Raw genomic sequence first — 19,981 nt, forward strand, 5'->3', positions numbered from 1 at the left:
AACAGTAACAAACCCAACTCCGCGGGGTGGCGAATGGGTTTCGTGAGGACTAACATCCTGCTGTCCTGGGAGAACAACTTTACAGGTAAGCAACTCTTTCTCCCAGGACAAGCAGGATGGTAGTCCTCACATATGGGTGAATAGCAAGCTACAGGCTGAGTCATACAAATGAGGCCAAGCAGCACACATGTGCAACAGGCACAACATCTGGGATTCTGTTGACAAGGATGAGGAGGCAGCCTGAGATTCACAGCGGGTCGAGGTAGGACGAGCTGGGTTCCTACACTGGGAATAAATTCCTTAGGACAGACTGGCCAAAGACAGAATCCTGTCATCCAGCCTTGTCTAGACAGTAATGAGCTGCGAAGGTGTGGACAGAGTTCTATGTCGCAGTCCTGCAGATGTCGGTAATTGGTACCGGACAGTACTGTGCTACTGACGTTGCCATTGCTCTGACGGTGCCTGCAATGCAGTCTGCTAACCAGTTTGATAGTGTTTGCTTGCCCACCGCATCCCCAAGTTTGTTTTTACAAAAGATACAGAGAGTTGGGTGGACCTCCTGTGGGCTGTAGTGCGGTCTAAGTAAAATGCAAGAGCATGCTTATAGTCCAAGGTGTGCAGAGCTCACTCACCCGGTTGAGCATGAGGCCTTGGAAAGAAACTGGGCAAGACTATGGTCTGATTTAAATGGAAATCAGTTACCACCTTAGGAAGGAATTTAGGGTGAGTGCGAAGAACCACCCGCTCATGGAGGAACCTTGTGTAGGGTGAGAAGGTCACAAGGGCCTGTAACTCACCCTGCAAGCAGACATAATGGCTTCTAGGAAAAGTACTTTCCATGTAAGGTATCTAAGTTCGCAGGAGTGCAAGGGCTCAAAAGGAGTGTGCATGAGCCGTGCAAGGACAACATTGAAGTCCCATGCCACGACCGATGGCCATAGAGGAGGCTTAAGCTGTAATAAGCCTCTCATGAAGCAACTCACCAGGGGTTGAGCCATTATCTGGGGCATCCCCTATTCCTTGATGGTAAGCAGAAATGGCACAAAGGTGCACTTGGATAGATGACATCTGGAGGCCAGATTCCGAGAGGTGCCAGAGATAATCTAACAGTCTCTATGTGGGGCAAGAAAAGGGATCCAAGCCCTTCTGTGTGCACCACAAGGTAAATCTCTTCCATTTAGCACAGTAGGATTTTCGCGTGGAAGGCTTCCGTGAAGCTACGAGGACTTGAGAAACATCACTTGAAAGGTTGAGTGGTTGTAGAATCAACCTTTTAACATCCAGGCCGTCAGACGGGGCCTGGAGGTTTGGGTGGCATAACTTGCCGTGATTCTGTGTTATGAGGTTGGGCAATGTGCCCAGGCGAATGGGGTCCTGGACAGAAAGGTCGAGAAGTATGGGAAACCAAATTTGGCGCGTCCAGTACAGGGCTATGAGAATCATTAAGCCCGGTCCTGTTGTAGCTTCACGAGAGTCATGCTTATTAGCAGAATCGGAGGATATGCATAAAGTAGGCCTGTGTTCCAGGGGTGGGTGAAGGCATCCATGGTTGGTGCTTGTCTGTCCCTGTGTAGGGAGCAGAAGTGTTTCACTTTGCGGTTCTGACTGGACGCAAAGGTGTCGATGGTCAGCTGACCCCACCAGTGGAAGATTTTGCTCGAGACCGAGGGATCCAGAGACCACTCGTGGGGCTGGAAATGGCTGAGGCGGTCCACCAGTGCATTCTGTGTGCCCGCTAGATAAGTGGTTCACAGAAGTATGGAATGCGACAGGGCCCAGGCCCAGATCTGTGCCGCCTCTTGGCAGAGCAGGTAAGAGCCCGTGCCCCCCTGTTTGTTCAGGAACCACATTGCAACTTGGTTGTCTGTTTGTTTGAATCAAGACAACTTTGTTGGAGAGGCAGTTCTGGAAAGCACAAAGGGCGTACCACATCGCCCGAAGCTCTAGAAAGTTGATTTGATGGGTTGTTTCGGCTGTTATCCAAGTCCCTTGAGTTTGAAGGCCTTGGACATGGGCTCCCCAACTTAGATTGGAGGCATCCGTAGTTAAGGTCACCTGAGGAGCTGGTTGCTGGAAAGGAAGACCCACTTGTAAGTTGGCTTTGTGTGTCCACCAGGCAAGGGACAGACGAAGCTGGCTGGTTATGTGTACCAGGGATGACAGCGGTTGAGTAGCCTGTTGCCACTGAGATTTTAGAGTCCATTGGGTCACTCTCATGGCAAGGCGTGCCATAGGGGTGACATGGACTGTTGATGCCATATGGCCGAGCAACTTGAGTAGCTGGCCAGTGGAGGCTCTTTTCAGACAGCGGATAAAGTTGGCAAGGTTGGACAGCGTAATCGCACAGTCGTTAGGTAATGCTCTTGACAGTGTCCTGTCTAGGTCTGCTCCTATAAAGGAGACAAGATGAGACGGTGTCAACTGGGATTTGGAGTAATTGATTAGAAATCCCAATGAGTTTAGAAGCCTTATGGTGAGACTGAGAGAGTCAAGGGCTCCTTGTTTGGACTGGCTTTCTATGAGCCAGTCGTCCAGGTATGGAAAAACGTATACGCCTCTGCTGTGTAACTGTGCAGCCACGACTGCCAGGCACTTCGTAAAGACTCGAGGCGCTGAGGCTAGGCTGAATGGCAGTACCTTGTATTGATAGTGACTGTGACCCACCACGAATCGCAGATATTTGTGATGAGGGAAGATCGCAATATGGGCGTATGCGCCTTGAAGGTCCCGAGAGCAGAGCCAATCCCCTTGTTGAAGTAGAGGAAGCATGGTGCCCAGGGGATACCATTCTGAATCATTCCTTGCGAAGAAATGTATTCAAGGCACGGAGATCCAGAATAGGCCGGAGGCCGCCAATCTTTTTTGGAATTAGGAAATATCTGGAGTAGAACACCTTTCCTTGCTGATTTAGTGGAACAGGTTCCACAGCTCTGACTGACAAAAGGGTTGAGAGCTCTGACTCGAGTTTTCCTGTGTGGTCGTCCCAGCTCCAGGATGGATTGGATGGGAAGTCCGGGGGTATTTTTGAAAAATTTAGACTGTAACTGTGGGCTACGATAGACAATACCCACTGGTCCGTGGTAATTGCATGCCAATTTGTGGCAAAGGTGGCCCCCCCACTGAAATATGGCTGCTGCTCTCTGGAAAAGAGTCAAAATCCAGCCGCAGGGCCAGCTTGTGGAACTGGCTGTGGTCTAGATGTTCTCGCTTGGCTCGCATGTCCCCTCTGAGGTGTCCGAGCCGGTCGTGCACGGGATGCAGGAGGGTAATATCTGCGTGGCCTGTAGAATTGTTTCCTGGGTTCCCTACATGTGACCCTGCAGGCTATGGATGGAACATCTGGGGAGACAGTGGACAAATGGCGCATGGTCTCATGATGGTCCTTTAATTGGGCCACTGCGTCCTGGATCTTATCCCCGAATAGATTGTCTCCTGTACAGGGTAGATCTGCCAGTTTGTCCTGCACTTTCGGGCGTAGGTCTGAGGCCTTAAGCCAGGCCCAGCGTCTAGCACTGATGCCCACTCCCGAGACTCTGGATGCTGTTTCAAAAGAATCGTAGGCAGCTCTGACTTCGTTTTCCTGCTTCCATTCCTTTTTGCAGGATGGAGGAAAAAGTCTCCTGTTGCTGAGGCAACGTCTCCGCAAACTCCTGGACTTGTTTCCAGAGATTTCTGCTATATTGGGTCATGTATAATTGATATGCTGCGATTCGCGATATCAACATGGACCCTTGGAAAACTCTTCGTCCCAACACATCCAATGCCTTCTGTTCCTTACCAGGAGGAGCAGAGGAATGTGGATGCGATGATTTAGCCTTTTTCTGAGCTGATTCCCCAACTACCAAGTGGTGGGGCAGCTGTTGAAAACCTGGGGCTGCTTGTACCAGGTAGGTAGCATCTGTCTTTCTATTGACTGGAGGTACCGTACCTGGATATTCCCACAGGCGGTGCATGAGGTCTAAACTTCATGCACCGGTATTGCCATTATTTCTTTTGGAACATCTTCGAATTGTAAGACCTCCAACATTTTATGGCAAGCATCTTCCTCTATAACTAGTGAAAAAGTCTCAGACATCTCTTTGACAAAACTGGCAAAGGAGAGGTCTTCTGGAGGAGATTTTCCGGTGGTGAAGGCTCTGAGACCAAGTCCTCGGAAGTTTGTGAAGAATCATCTGAGGATACATCGTCCCATGGATTATAGGGACTTTCCCCTTCTCCCGGTGGATCTCCCGAAAAAGGAGGTATGCCAAAGCCAAGAGGGCAGGAAGTTACCACCCAGGATGGATGCGGCACTGGCATCGATGGAATCTGTGCTGGCATCGAGGGCACTGGGGCAGATGAGGTGTGCTTGGGTACCGGTAGCCCCAATGGCCCTGGCATGGGCTCCGGCATCGGTTCCTGTGGAGGGACGTGGCTGGGAATCGATCCTTCTTCCTCTGAAGAACCCGGTATTGGAATCGGAGCCTGTGGAGGCCTCGATGGCCGACTCGATGCCAGCGTGTCCTGTGGCGGAGGAGTCAGTAAGGTACCGATGAGCGTATTGAGGCGCTCGAGGAGTGGTGCAAACATGGAGGGAGCCAGTTCCGGGGCTGGCGCCGGCAGCGATTGGAAGCCTCATAAGAATTTCAGCACTGCTTCTTGGACCATGCGATCCAATTCTTCCGGGGAAGCTGGCATGGGTGGCATGACTACTGGGGTAGGAGGCAGGCTAGGCGTCACCGGTATCGGTGGGGAACGCCTAGGGGTTCTGGGTCCAGAGGAGGATGGGGGCTCCTCTCCCCAGGCAGTTCAATGGAAGCCTATGCTGCTGTGATATCTGTGCCGGCACCAGTCAGGGACACCCATCGGTGCTGGTGTCTGTTTTCCTCTGTGCTCGATCTGGTCTTTCCCCGGCAGCGAGGACAATGATGCCAATGTCCTCGATGGAGTTGGTGATGGACGGTCTCCCTGTCCATGATGCTCCTGGAGAATCGTCTCTGAGGTCAATGGACCCTCCACGGTTGGTGGCGCTTGTTATGGCGTCGATGGAGCAGTGCATTTTGAAGCAAACTGCTCCATTTTGTCCAGGCAAGCGCGACAGCCTTTGGGAGTCATTTGTGTGCAACTAGGGCATCAACGGATGTCGTGCGAGGGGCCTAAGCATAAAACAAACTTCATGCGGGTTCATTATGGACATGGTCCTCGGACACTCAGGGCATTTTCTAAACCCAGTCGCCATGTTGAAAATTGGCGGGCGCACGGTCAGTGACAGACAGGCACCAAAGCGGTAAGCCGCCAGAACCGACCGCAAGAACTGGAAAAAACGCTTACCGAGCATCGGAGGGAACAGAGCACAATGGGGACCCCTGTGAGGGATTTTTAAGAAGATAAACTTCAAATATTTCCGTGAGGAAAGTTGAGAAATTTCTCACAGAGCTCCTAAACCATGAGGCAACTGCTGCGTGGGAAAAGAGACTGAAGGGGTGCCCCTGGTGGCTACAGGGTTAGTGGCATGCTGGACATGCTCAGTGTGCCAGGCAAAGTTCTAGAAACTTTGACAAAAGTGTTCCATGACAGGGCTCCATCTGATGATGTCACCCATATGTGAGGACTACCATCCTGCTTCTCCTGGGAGAACTAAAAAGTCATGGGATAGGAGGTGATGTCCTTTTGTGGATTGAAAACTGGTTAAAAGGCAATAGAGAGTAAGATTAAATAGTCAGTTTTGTCAGTGTTAAAAGGTAAACAGTGGAGTGCCTAAGGGATCTGTACTTGGACCGGTGCTTTTCAGTATATTTATAAATGACCTGGAAAGGGATATGAGTGAGGTGATCAGATTTGCAGATGAAACAAAATTATTCAGAGTAGTTAAATCACATGCAGATTGTGATAAATTGCAGGAAGACCTTGTGAGACAGGAAGATTGGGTGTGAATATAGTAGATAAAATTTAATGTGGACAAGTGCAAGGTAATGCATATAGGGAAAAAAATAACCCATTCTGTAGTTACTTGATAATAGGTTTCATATTAGGAGTTACCACCCAGGAAAAAGATCTAGGTGTCATAGTGGATAATACATTGAAATTGTCATTGTGGTGGACAAACAAAACAATCAATTTTAGGAATTACTAGGAAGGGAATGGTGAATAAAATGGAGAATGTCATAATGCCTCTGTCTCACTCCAATTTGAGACCGCACCTGGAGAACTGTGTGCAGTTCTGGTCGCCACATCTCAAAAAAATATATAATTGCACCAGAGAAGGTACAGAGAAGAGCGAACAGAAGGATAAAGGGGATGGAACTGGTCCCCTTTGCAGAAAAACTAAAGAGGTTAGCACTGTTCAGCTTGGAGAAGAGAGAGCTGAGGGAGAATATGATAAGTCTATAAAATCGTGAGAGGACTAGAACAGGTAAATGTCAATCATATTTACTCTTTCAGATAACAGAAATACTAGGGGGCACTCCATGAAGTTAGCAAATAGCACATTTAAAACAAATAGAAAATTCTTTTTCACTCAAAGCACAATTGCTCTGGAATTCGTTGCCGGATGATGTGGTTAGGGCAGTTAGTGTAGATGGGTTTTAAAAAGGTTTGGCTATGTTCCTGGAGAAGTCCATAAACTATTAGTCAAGTTGACTTAGGGGTCAATTTTAAGACCCGTGTGCAGGGTTTCCGGCGCGCGCAAATGGACGCGGCTATTTTATAACACGTGTGGCAAAAATTACAATATCCATGCGCACATGCATGGCATATTTTAACATCCATGCGCACATGTGCAGGCGGGTGGCCGCCTACGTGCTTGCGGGGTGGAGGGAATTTTAAAAGGCAAGGTGCTGCAATGCGAATAGGGCTTCCCCAGTTCCTTATACCCCTACCTAACCTTCCTACCCTTTCTCCTCTCCTCCCTGACCCCTAACCCGTTCCTAGCTATTCATGTTTTGTTTTGTTCGATTACTTACTGCTCCTCAGGAGAAAAAGTAATATCCCCATGCTGGCAAGCTGCCGGCATGTGCTTCCCCAGGACAGCAGCTAATGGTGCTGTCTGGCCCCGCCCACCCCTTTTGCAGGGCCTGGCACTTATGCATTTAATGGGGGTTACAAGGGTGGCTGTGCCAGTTCTAAAATGCACGAGGCGCAGGCAAGGCTCGGCCGTGCAAGTAACCCCCGTTTTTTTGTACATGCACAGGCCTTTTAAAATCGGGTCGTTAGGGAATGGCCACAGCTATTACTGACATTAGTAGCATGGGATGATTTTCATGTTTGGGTACTTGCCAGGTAGTTGTAACTTAGATTGGCCACTGTTGGAAAAAGTATGCTGGTCTTGATAGACCCTCGTGTAATTTTATTGAAAAAAAAATATTCATGTGGATATTTAATCTGCAGGGCAAGGTTTCAGGTTTTACATATAAGTATCTGAGGGTTCTGCTGCTTATTGTAACTGAGATACTCATTCCCCTTCTGCCTCATATTTAGAAAAAATGTTTCACATATCTGGACCCTACTACATTTCATTTATGGACCTTTGAACTAAAGTGCATAGTAATTTTTTTTTTATTTTTTTTTTACTTAAAAGATTACAGATCATATTTTCAAAGTGACCATTAAAGAGTTCCTCAGCCTGATAAGATGTTTACTCTTCACACACAGCATGTTTTAAATCATGCATGCATGCACTTTTATTTAAACAAAATAACATAAAATAAAGGTCTTGATAATAGTCTAAACTCATCTTGGTACTAATCAGAACTCTGCAGATAAAGGTCTGTTTTTCTGAGACCTGCCATTTATTTTATTTTATTTTTAATTTTTTTTTTTTTTTTTTTTGCCATAAGCAAGAGTCCTGAAACCACACTTCCAAGCTGAAATGTTGACAGAAACTAACTAGGAGCGCACAGCCATATGGTATTAGTGTGCCTGTGAACCCTGACTTTCCCCAGGCCAGTAAAGTTTCTTTGGCTTCACTCCTAGTCTCCTTTAATCCTTTGCTTCCTGCTGCAATTGCATTATCTTCTAGCAATCCATGCTGCAACACTTTCCACAGTCTACTAGTTGATCTTTTAATCACTTTAATATACTGTACCCCACCTTGGGTGAATTTCTTATTCAAAAAAGTGCATTCAATAAATCTAAATAAATCTGCATTTAATTACCCTTTTCTTTCAACTGGCCATAATTAGGAAGGCACTGATTGCACCCTCTATTCCAGATCCCCACCGCTAAAGACCCAGTACATACCTTAGATTTTGCTGAGCTATTTCCCTGTAGGTATTTATAGTTCCTCATCATCCGGTCAAACTAGTCCAGATGAATGAGTTAAGCCTGCCTCCCAACAGATGGGGACAAATTACCAGGTTCGCTTTCGTCACCCCTTATATATATCCATGTTCACCTCTGCCTGCCAGCATACTGTCTCCACATTAAAAACTATCTAGCGCACACATCATCTTCCATTCATACACATTAAAAAATCAAACCAACCAGAATCATATACATGTTCCTCCAAATCATTATAAAACCCTTCTCAAAATACATGTGCAAAATATTTAAATAGTTATATATTTTATAAACTCTCCAACTATTTAAATATGTTTTTTATCCACTATTCTGAATTCTAACAGTATATTCTCTTCCAATATATTCCCAAATTTTACCATTGTTACCCACGATCTCAAATTCTTCTGTTCTCAATATCCTCCCTTCAAATATACTTCAAATATCTGACAAAGAATTATCCCAGGACAAGCAGGATGATAGTCCTCACATATGGGGTGACATCATCAGATGGAGCCCTGGTATGGAAAACTTCTGTCAAGAGTTTCTAGAAACTTTTGGCTGGCACTGTGGGCCTACTGAGCATGCCCAGCATGCCATGATATTTTCAGCCACAGGGGTTTCCCTTCAGTCTCTTTTTTTTTCCGCCTTGCTGTAGCAAAGCACATCAGGAGCTCTGGAAAAACAGTTCCCTCACATTTATCAGGGAAGAAAACTTTCCAGTCACACATTTTCAGTCACAATTTCCTCATAATTGGGTCTCCTTTCCAACATAGTCTCGGTGAGTACTTTTTCAGATACTTTTTGATTGATTCCGGTCACCTTAACATCGATTCCCACCGGTCATCGACCGTTATTAGGCCAAAGTTTCATCATGGCCTCGGGTTTCAAAAAGTGTCCGGATTGTAACCGGACTATGTCTATTACTGACCCACATTGTTTGTGTTCTCTGCCTGGGATCAGGCATGACGTCCGAGCTTGCCCAACTTGTGCCCAAATAACACCAAAGGGCAGACGTGCTCGGATAGATAAGATGGAAGAGTTATTTTAAAAGATTCCATCATCATAGTCACAGAGGATAACTCTTCCCTCGGACACTAAACACCGAGGTGAAAAAAGACCCGATGACCGACCATCACTGGCATCTTCCACAACCTCGATAGCATCGTCTTCGGCATCGAAGAGCCATTGAGAAAAGAAGCGACATAGACATCAATCTGTAGATCTAACGGATGATCAGCCATCGACATCAGGATCCGGATCAATCGGATCAATGCCGAAGAAAGTCTGTGTACTAGAGCCAACTCCACCAGCTGTACACGTGGAACCGCGCGCTCTCCACCGGGCTCGGTGTCTGAGGAAGTGCCACCATGACTTATCGTGGAAGTGCCTATAGCGCCAGCAGTACCTTCCCCGGTGGCAGTGGATACTGTCCCGATTTCAAGGGAGGAAGTGACTTCTTTAGTCCAACAGGCGGTCGTTGAGGCTTTATGAAACCTGCAGCCTCCGACAATGCCACCGGCATCGATACCGGTAGCGGACCAAGCCATTTTTCAGCCTTTGCTGAATAGGCTCGATGCCCTACTAGACGCATTCCCTATGGCACCGGCGCCGATTCCATCGACGAACCCATCGATGCCACCGATGACTCCAGCCATTCCGGTCCACGGATCATCAGAGGAGGAAGGAGGAGACTCCGATTCTGCCCCAGGTCCATCGGGACTCCATCGACGCAGATTTCCAAAGGAACCCTCGATGCCTCCCTCGGATCCATCGGTGCCAATACATCCAGGTCCCTCGGAGGATACAAGACATCGATTTCCATCAAGACCATCGAGGCCAATCGATTCACCAATGATGCCCTCATTGCCAAAACTTCAAAAAAACATACCAACAAAAGCTATGTTTAGGGCAAAACACCATCTGCCTTCAGATGATCCTGACTCTCCTTATCCCACATACTCACCGTGGAAGGATGTGGATTCGGACACAGACTCAGAGGAAATGCAATCGGAAACCTCGCCACCAGAGAAGAGAAAAAAATCCCCGCCTGAAGATCTGTCATTTTCCAGTTTTATTAAAGAAATGGCAGAGACAATACCATTCCAATTACTAACAGAGGAAGACACCAGGCATAAAGCATTAGAAGTACTACAGTTCGTAGATGCACCTAAGGAAATTATGGCTATTCCAATCCATGAAGTCCTTTTGGAATTGCAGCAGCGAATGTGGGAATATCCCTGCTCAGCTCCTTCAGTAAATAAAAGAACAGATGCCACTTATATAGTGCAGCATGCTCCAGGGTATCAAAAACCCCAACTACCTCACCACTCCATAGTTGTGGAATCGGCTCAAAAGAAAGCCAGAAAACTGAAGCCTCATTCCTCTGTCCCACCAGGAAAGGACCAACACTTCCTGGATACATTAGGGAAAAAGATTTACCAAGGTTCCATGCTGGTAGCACACATAGCAGCATACCAACTATATATGACACAATACCAGAGAAACTTGTGGAAACAAGTACAGGGTATTGTAGACAACCTTCCACAACATCAAGAACCTTTGACAACGTTGGTGGAAAAAGGACTAGAATCCGGGAAACATGAGGTAAGAGCAGAGTATGACGTATTTGAGACTTCAGCCCATCTCTCTGCCTCTGCAATCAATGCAAGACATTGGGCCTGGCTCAAAGCCTCAGATCTCAGACAAGAAGTCCAAGAACGTCTAGCAGATCTACCATGCGATGGAGACAACCTTTTTGGTGAAAAAATTCAAGCTATGGTGTCTCAATTGAAAGACCACCATGAGACCCTTCGTCAGCTCTCCAAACTGCCAACGGATCAACCATCCTCTTTCAGGCGACCAGCCTGCAGAGATACAAGGCGCCCTTTCTACAGACCTAAGAGGTATTATCCACCTACCTCTTCAGGGCTTCAATACTGCCCCTCACAAAGAGGACGCCCACGTCAAACCAAGCAGCAGAAAACCCAGCCACCACCCCAAACTACACCAGCAGCGGGTTTTTGAACCGAAGCCTATCTCTAAACCCTATACCTTCTCTACCAGTCAGTGGTCGACTTCATTATTTTCAACACTAATGGAGTTGCATCACAACAGACCAATGGGTATTAGCCATACTAAATCGGGGTTATCGTTTAAAATTCAAAACAATACCCCAATATTCCCCAGAGCCCTTTAAAGGGCTGAAACGGCTCCTGCCGCACCCTTTCTTCCCCCTGCGCCGCCAGCCGGCTCTTCCCCCTCGGCCCAGGTCGGCCCTCCCCACACGGTCGGCATCGGCCCATCGGGGCCAGGGGAGGTGGACCGGGACCAGCCTCTCGCGAGGCCCCCGAGGCGATCTCTTCAAAAGGAAAAACAAATAAATAAATAAAAAGCGGCCTTTAAAATCGGGACGGCAGCAGCGGAAGGAATTAAAAGAAAAAAAGGAAAGGGAACCGGTAAGCCCTCCCCGGAAGCCCCGACGCCTCCCCAGAGCCCTTTAAAGGGCTGAAACGGCTCCTGCCGCGCCCTTTCTTCCCCCTGCGCCGCCAGCCGGCTCTTCCCCCTCGGCCCAGGTCGGCCCTCCCCGCGCGGTCGGCGTTGGCCCATCGGGGCCAGGGGAGGTGGACCGGGACCAGCCTCTCGCGAGGCCCCCGAGGCGATCTCTTCAAAAGGAAAAATAAATAAATAAATAAAAAGCGGCCTTTAAAATCGGGACGGCAGCAGCGGAAGGAATTAAAAGAAAAAAAGGAAAGGGAACCGGTAAGCCCTCCCCGGAAGCCCCAACGCCTCCCCAGAGCCCTTTAAAGGGCTGAAACGGCTCCAGGCGTCGCGCGCCTAAGGAGCGCGACAAAGGGGCCTGCCCCTTTGTGTGCCCCTTAGTGCGCTCCAGCACTTAGAACCAAAAGCCACCCACGCTATTCTCCTTCGGCTATTCCCACCCGCTCCTTATTATAAGCGCCCTACATCCTTCTCGTCAAGCATTCTTCCCTGCCACTCCTGCACCCAGATTTCGTCCAGCCTCTCCAACATCCTGCATTCGTCCAGGCACTCCAGCATCCAGGCACTCCAGCATCCAGCATTCGTCCAGGCACTCCAGCGTCCAGGCACTCCAGCATCCAGCATTCGTCCAGGCACTCCAGCATCCAGGCACACCAGCATCCAGCATTCGTCCAGGCACTCCAGCATCTAGCATTCGTCCAGGCACTCCAGCATCCAGCATTCGTCCAGGCACTCCAGCATCCATCATTCTTCCAGGCACGCCAGCATCCAGCAACCGCCCAGGCACGCCAGCATCCAGCATTCGTCCAACCACGCCAACAATCACTCCAGCACCCAAAGTCTCCTGCACCCCACACTCACATCACTCAATTCCTCAACCAGCTATATTTCCCCCCACAATCCTAACAGTCATCCACTTTCTTCAAATAAAACATGATTCAAACCTACCCCATACCGATCATCCCTCGCTCACTCTCCAACAGAGTGAATTCACCCCTGCTCAATATACGCTCAAAGAGATCCCTAATTCCAATCATGATCTCCCCACTAACACAATTCCTAGGTTTATCTTTAATTACCTTAACCCTTCTCAACTCGCAGTCGCTCTCAAAAAAATCCCACATTCTCAATGACTACCTCATGGACACCCAACCGGACATCTGTGCCATTACCGAAACATGGCCGAAAAACACTGATACTGCCACAATTAATCAACTACCAATACAACAATACGACATCTTCTCTATCCCCAGACCTAAAAAAAGAGGGGGGGGAATAATGTTAATTGCAAAAAAAGAACTGAGGATATCCCAGCAAGCCTTCAAATCGACGACCAAACTTGAAATCGGACTATTCAATTCCTCTCAGCTTCAAATCTGCCTTATTTACGCCCCCCAGGGCTCCTAGAAGCTGACCCTTCTCCCCTCATCGAAGTCATAGCAAAACACCTCAACATTAATGCACCTGCTATCATTTTAGGAGATTTCAACATCCATGTTGATTCTCCCTCTCCATCATCCAACTGTGAAGCCCTTCTCTCCTCCCTCCAAGCGATGGGCTTCAAACAAATTATAAACAAGGCCACACGCTTGACCTGATATTCACGAATGAAACCATCTCGCCCATCTCCCCACCTTCTTGCACCCCCATCCCTTGGTCAGATCACTCACTAATAGTGACAGAATTAACTATAAAACAAAAACAGACTCCCATTGCTAAGAAATCCTCTATCCAGTTCAGGAAACCTTGTTCCATGGACACTCTCAACAACATCCTTGCCAAAGACCTAACCAAACTGGACCTCTCCGATGCTGACACCGCTATTAACTCCTGGCAAACCATCACACACTCAGTAGCAAACTTAATCTGCCCCTTATCTTCAAAAGTTATCAACCCTGCCCACACGAACAAAAAACCCTGGTTCTCTACTTAATTAAGAAAACTAAAACAAGACCTACAACACAAAGAACAACGCTGGCGAAAAGATCCCTCCCCTACCTCACTGGCTTCTTACAAAACAGCAATGAACTTTTATAGGACATCCATCACTCGCACTAAACGAGATTTCTACGCCAAAAAAATACACGGCTTCCTTTACGACCCGAAAATTCTGTTCTCATATGTTGCAGCCCTTACCACCCCTATACCCCCTACCTTCCCAGAAGAAGAAGCCCAAAGCAAATCTACAGAGTTGGCAATCTTCTTTGACAACAAAATCAAAAATCTTCTTGCCCCGCTGGCAACATCCAACACTTCATCTACTCCCTCGCTCCCACCAAGCCAAAATCATTCACCATCCATCCACGAACAGTCACTAGAATCTCTTGAACCTACATCAGCCCTGGAAATCGAATCAATCATCAAGAAAATGAAACCTTCTTCACACCCATTGGACCAAATACCAACCAAACTACTTCTCACCATTCCTAACACCATTGCGAAACCTCTGGCCGACATTATAAATTGCTCCCTCAATCAAGGATCCGTCCCTGACTCTTTAAAAATTGCTTCCCTGAAACCCCTACTAAAAAAAACCCAATCTGGACCCAGCTAACCCGGTAAATTTCCGCCCCATTGCAAACCTACCTTTTATAGCCAAGCTAATGGAAAAGCTGGTCAACATCCGACTCACAGACTACCTTGACTCTCACAACATTCTCTACCCTTCTCAATTCGGTTTCAGGAAATGCCTTAACACAGAATCCCTTCTTCTTTCTTTAACGGACAACATCCTGATGGGCCTTGACAAGGGACAATCATACCTGCTAGCCCTACTCGACATCTCCGCGGCATTCGACACGGTTAACCATTCTATCCTCATCAACCGTCTAAAGGAAATAGGCATCTCAGGCTCTGCACTGCTCTGGTTCAAATCTTTTCTAAACAGGCACTACAAAGTTAAAATTAATGACACAGAATCCCACCCCATACCTTCAAAACAAGGAGTACCACAGGGTTCTTCACTTTCCCCTACCCTGTTCAATATATATCTACTCCCTCTATGCCAGCTTCTAAACAGCCTCAACCTTACCCACTTTATTTACGCGGACGATGTGCAAATCATAATCCCCATCTCGGACCCCATCTCCTCTACTCTAAATTTCTGGAACAGCTGCCTACACGCCATCAACCTTCTTCTCTCGAGTCTCAACCTGGTCCTTAATACCTCCAAAACGGAACTCTGATTATCTCCCCTAACGATGACAACCCCTTCGCCAATAATACAATTATTCCGCTAGCTAGCCAGGTTAGAGACCTTGGGGCCACCCTTGACTCTAGAATGAATTTCAAAAAGTTCATTAACGCTACAACCAAAGAATGCTTCTTTAAGCTACAGGTCCTGAAGAAGCTAAGTCCGCTCTTACACTTCCAGGATTTCCGTTCAGTGCTGCAAGCCATACTGTTTTCAAAGATTGACTATTGCAACGCTCTACTACTCGGTCTTCCCGCCTCTTCTACTAAACCTCTACAGATGCTGCAAAACGCAGCAGCCAGGATCCTTACAAACACACGTCGTAAGGACCACATCACACCTATTCTAAAAATCCTTCATTGGCTACCCATCCATTATAGAATACTATTCAAGACTCTCACCATCATCCACAAATCTGTATACCAGCAATCCACACTCCAACTCTCCATCCCTCTCGAACTACATACTTCCGCAAGACCGATCAGATCCGCCTACAAAGGTTCTCTCAAGGCCCCCCCTAACAAATCCTCGGTCCACAACTCCATTCATAAGCGAGCACTTTCGACAGCGGGTCCGCTCCATTGGAATTCGCTTCCCCCGGATATACGCCAGGAACAATGCCATCTCTCCTTCATAAAGAAACTGAAAACCTGGCTGTTCACTCAAGCTTACGGTTGAAGGAACATTTTATCAAACACATTGTCTCTCACCCTTGACCACCTCCCCCCCTGCTTACCCCTCCATGCTTCCCCCGTCCACAAGATTTATGAATAATTGTGAATAATTACCTAAGATTAACCCACAGCTGAGCTTAATCTAGCTGATTTTGTATCGCTGTCTTTTGTTTTCATTGTTTTCAATGACTATTTTATCCCTCTTCAGTTGTTATCGTTTTAAAATATCTTTCCTGTCCTCCAGCTCCCATGTTTTTCGCTCCCTGTTTGATGTAACTTTTTACCTTCTATATAGTTGTTAATTGGTTTCCCCTGTTCTATTGTAAACCGGTACGATAAGACCGCGTCTTGAGTATCGGTATAAAAAAAGAATTTAAAATAAATAAATAAAATAAATAAATTCTCCTCCCAGTCCATTCTGGACCAACATAGTCATCACACCTCAACTCCAAGTAGAACTCTCGACTTTTCTGACCGCCAGGGCCATCAAACCAGTTCCCCGGTCTCAACAAGGGACAGGGTTCTACTCCCGCTATTTCCTCATTCCAAAGAAAACAGGCGGCCTTCGTCCTATCTTAGACCTTCGCAATCTCAACAAATTTCTTCACAAAGAAAAATTTTGGATGGTATTCCTGGGATCCATCATCCCATTGCTTCAAAAGGGAGATTGTCTCTGTTCCTCTGTTCTCTGGACCTTCAAGATGCTTATGCTCATATAACAATAAAGTCAAGAGGCTGCCAATGAAGAGTGGGTGACTCGCCAGAATGATGGCTACTGCCTGGAGTCAATACCCTTATTAAATAAACATACACAGGCTTGACTCCAACATCGCTCTAAGCTTCAACAGCAAGAGGAAATGTGGAAAAAAGGATTCACACTCACAAAGAGGGGAGTAGCTGGCTTGTTATGGCGGTTACTACCCCAAACCAAATGGGCCTGATACTTCACTTTCAATGCACATCCAGCATGGCTCTCTGCTTCAACGGCATGGGAGAAGACTTATACGTCACGCATATCCAGCATAGCTCCCTGCTTCAACGGCAGGGGAGAAGAAAAACAACCAATAAGGGCTAATAACATAGTCTGGGTAAAACAAATAAGCATGGGTGCAGCTTGCTTATTGCGGCGGCTACTACCCCAAACTAATCAAGCTAGATATTTCACTTGGATGCAGCTCCATCACTGCTCTCTACATTAAAGGTGGGGATGGAAGGGAAATAGAACCAAGAGCTAAGAGAAACAGATAAGTATGAGAGAAAATATGTGTGAAGCTTGCTGGGCAGACTAGATGGGCCATTTGGTCTTCTTCTGCCGTCATTTCTATGTTTCTATGTTTCTATGTAAATACCTAAGTTCCCTGTACGTACCAGGATCAGTCCAGACTGCTGGGTTATGCCTCCCCTCCAGCAGATGGAGTCAGAGAGAAAACTGAAAAGCACCCCCTAGATATACTGGTGTGCCACCTGCGATCCCTCAGTATTTCCTCTGACTCCAGCAGATTGAGAGGCATAACCTGCGGACCTGTAAAACTGACTAGCTTTTCTTCTGGAATTTTCCAGGTGTCTTTTATTTACGCTTATGCTGACTAGATCAACTAGTTTGTTTCTTTATTTCATTTAAAAAAAAAAAAGTATAGTGTTTGTATGCTTTACTGGTTGTTCTGCTTTGCTGTTTGTTCCACGCAGCATAAAGGCAGGCGTTGAGGGCACTGCCCTCAGTGATTTTTCCCGGAGATAGTGTGTCCCTATTTGGTCCTGGGGGAGAGCTTACCGGTGGGCCAGTCACCCTCCCCCCTAAGTGAGTGTATACCAGAGTTTATTTCTCTGAAGGGGGCTTACTTTAATGTCTGTAAAAAAAAAAAAAAAAAAAATCTAAAAATCTAGTTACAAGGATAGCTGCTTGAGGGCCACTTAAGTCCTGTTGGAGGCAGGCAGTGTGCTATTTCTACAGCCCCAGCCTGCCGCGCTTTTTGCCGTTTGACCAGGGACTCCGGAGGGGGTGGCAGGTTTCACCCAGCGTTGTCAGCTCCTGCCTCAGCACTTACTTTTGGCGCGCTTCCTCTCTGCCGGCCTCTTTATGCCACGATCTTCGGCCTGCACGGCCTGCAGGAGGGCGGGGGCGCGACTCTCCTGAGAGGGTCTCTGCTCCCGATGTCTTCCCGGGGGCGAGGGACCCTCTCGGGGGCCGAGCGCTGCCCGCAGCAGTTCTTCAGTGTCCTCTTCAGCGCAGCTAGGGAGGGTGTTTGGAGCCCGATCGTCGGCCCTGCCTCCCATAGAGAGGGAGGCGGCGGCCATCTTGGACACGCGGCAGGCTCATGATTCAGCGTTGGAGGAGGAAGATTCTCCTCCTCCTTCACTGCTTGCTTTAAGCCCGCACAGTGGCTCCGATTTGGAAGCACCTCGAGCCCCCCACCCCCCACCCCAGCCCGGCCCACGGGGGGCACATTTAAACGGCCAGTGCCTTTTTCATCTAAATTTGTGCTATTGATGCACAAGGCATTTTTAGAGGCAGAGGCAGGTTGGGAGGCGGTTGATCCCCCTCCTACAAAGTGTCCTAAGGCGGCTCAGGGGAAAGCCGGGGCTTGTGGCCCGCGTTCACTGGGGGGTGCAGGAGTTCCGGAGGCCCCGGATCTCGCCCAGGACTTGCCGGATGGCACCGGAGCAGATGTTGCTGACTGTCTGGGGTCTGTCGAAGGGGATGACCCCCAGGTTTTGCGCCTGTTTGGTAAAGACGAGCTCAACTTTTTGATCCTTCATGTTTTGAAGGAGTTGGAAATCCCGGCGCCGCATCAGGAGGCTGATACTTCCTCGGGGGATGTAGCTATGGCGGGTCTGAGGGCCCCTCCACAAACCTTTCCTTTACATTCCAAGGTGTTGCAGATTGTGTCTAAGGAATGGGATATTCCGGAAGCATCCTTGCGGGTTAGCAGGGCTATGGATAAGTTGTATCCCCTGCCATCTGAGTCCTTGGAGATCCTCAAGGTCCCTTCAGTGGATTCGGCGGTCACGGCCGTGGTTAAGCATACTACCATTCCCGTCACGGGGGGGGGGGGTAGCGTTGAAGGATCTCCAGGACCGGAAGTTGGAGATTTTATTGAAGCGCATCTTTGAGGTTGCGGCATTAGGGGTCCGGGCAGCGGCTTGTAGCAGTTTGGTGCAGAGGGCCACTCTCCGCTGGATTCAACAAATACTTACAGCACAGGAGCTTCCGCCGAGCGAAGCGGAACAGGCCAACTGCATGGAAGCGGCAGTCGCCTACACAGCGGATGCCTTGTATGATTTGCTGCTGACCTCGACTCGCACTATGTCGTTGGCGGTTGCAGCCAGGCGGCTGCTTTGGCTCTGTCGATGGTCGGCGGATGCTTCTTCAAAGTCGCGTTTAGGCTCCTTTCCCTTTAAGGGGAAGTTGTTGTTTGGTGAGGAGTTGGATCAACTCATCAAAGACTTGGGAGACAACAAGGTGTATAAGTTGCAGGAGAATAAGCCCCGTCAGTATCGTTCCTTCGGAAATTCCTGGACTCTGTTTCGGGGTCAGCGCCGGTTTCGTATGGGGAGGGGTGGTTCCTTTCCCCAAAAACAGCAGGGGTCCAGGTCTCAATCTTGGACTCCTTCCTTTCAGGGCAGGTGGCCTCAGCGATTGGGATCCTCGCAGAATTTTGCCGCCAGCAAACCTACGCAATGAAGGCGCGCAGGCCCATTCCTCCTTTCCACGCATCGGGGGTCGGTTGTCCCTGTTCTGGGAGGAATGGGTCAAAATCACTTCAGACCAATGGGTCCTCGACGTTCGTTACGGTTACGAGTTGGAATTTGCTCGGCCCCTCCGGGATCTTTTTATGATATCGCCTAGCGGTCCTTGGGAAAAACAACTGGTTATCGCCCAAACTGTGGACCGGTTGTGGATCCTGGGGGCAGTATTGCCCGTTCCGCCGGCCGAGACCAGGACTGGCCGGTATTACATTTACTTCGTGGTTCCAAAGAAGGAAGGCACGATCAGGCCAATCTTGGATTTGAAACGGGTAAACAAGGCTTTGCGCGTTCCTCGGTTTCGCATGGAGACACTGCTGTCTGTTATTGAGGCCCTCCACAAGGGAGAATTTTTGGCTTCTTTGGATCTAGCCGAGGCGTATCTTCACATCGGAATCCGGGAGCGTCATCAGAGGTACCTGAGGTTCATGGTGTTAGGGGACCACTTCCAATTTTGCGCCCTTCCGTTCGGGTTAGCCACGGCCCCGAGGGTGTTTACCAAGGTTCTCGTAGTCGTCGCGGCTTTTCTGCGCCATCAAGGAATACTGGAACATCCCTACCTCGACGATTGGCTCATCCGGGCAAAGCGGTCAGTCCAGTTGGTAGTGAAGCAACT

The sequence above is a fragment of the Rhinatrema bivittatum genome, chromosome 2 (assembly GCF_901001135.1).
Source record: "Rhinatrema bivittatum chromosome 2, aRhiBiv1.1, whole genome shotgun sequence".
NCBI classification, from domain to species: domain Eukaryota; kingdom Metazoa; phylum Chordata; class Amphibia; order Gymnophiona; family Rhinatrematidae; genus Rhinatrema; species Rhinatrema bivittatum.